Source organism: Magnolia sinica, chromosome 5 (genome assembly GCF_029962835.1).
Source record: "Magnolia sinica isolate HGM2019 chromosome 5, MsV1, whole genome shotgun sequence".
Classification (NCBI taxonomy): Eukaryota; Viridiplantae; Streptophyta; class Magnoliopsida; order Magnoliales; family Magnoliaceae; genus Magnolia; species Magnolia sinica.
In genome coordinates, this window is record NC_080577.1 from 66,286,289 (window position 1) to 66,287,251 (window position 963).

Sequence of the window (963 nt, forward strand, 5' to 3'; positions counted from 1 at the left end):
CTTCCTTCATTCTCCACTTGGTTTCTTTGGATCTTGGGATCTTGAAATCTTCAATCTTAGTCTCTTAAGATCCATTTCTAGCATTGGTGATTCTTAAGCATCAAATCCAAGCTTTTAACATTCTTTTCAATCTAAGCTCTTAAACTCACCTCGCAATACAAACATGTATAAAATATACCCATCATGCGTTATCATGTTCATAAAACTAAGATATAAATAGGGAAAAATAGGTAATATTTGACACTCAACAATAAACATGATGTGGACATGAATTTATGAGATCCTTGAATCTCTCCCAACATTGGAAGAAGTTCTTTTCCTCTTTTTGGGAGAAATTCATGATCGCCCTTTAAACATGATGTGGACATGAATTTATGAGATCCTTGAATCTCTCCCAACATTGGAAGAAGTTCTTTTCCTCTTTTTGGGAGAAATTCATGATCGCCCTTCTTAAAGTGTTTGTTTTGTGCATCAGGAAGAACTTTTTAAGGAACTCCTAGGTCATCTTGGCCCATGTGCTAATAGATCGCGTCTTTAAGGAGTGCAATCACGACTTAGAATTCTCCTTTAATGAGAAGGGAAACAATTTTAGTCTTACAGTGTCTTCAAACACGTTTGGAAAGTGTAATGTGGTGACTATCTCGTCGAATCCTTTTATATGCAAGTATGGACTTTCAAAGTCTAGTCCATGAAATTTAGGAAGGAGTTGTATCATACCTGGTTTAAAATCAACATTTCCTGCATTAAGTAGAAACACCATGCAGGAACGTGTACTCGCCCTTGCCGGTTGTAAGTAATCTCATAGAGTTCAAGGTAGGGAGCATGGTGCACCTAATTCTCATCTTAAAACTCCTCAACTGGGTGTCAAGGTTAATTTGAAACCATCACTTCAACTAGCTTAGAGGATCTTAAGTGGTGTCTAATCTGGTGATTGTTAGGCAACCCTTCGACTAATCCTCCTTC

At 37.4% G+C, this 963-nt stretch overlaps 1 non-coding gene across 1 annotated transcript; it reads left to right on the top strand.

Annotated features, from left to right (window-relative positions):
• The first annotated feature begins 351 nt into the window (after nucleotides 1-351).
• On the top strand, nucleotides 352-459 carry LOC131247633 (small nucleolar RNA R71). Its single transcript, XR_009171909.1, has one exon. It is a non-coding gene; the product is annotated as a small nucleolar RNA R71 (small nucleolar RNA).
• The last annotated feature ends 504 nt before the right edge of the window (nucleotides 460-963 follow it).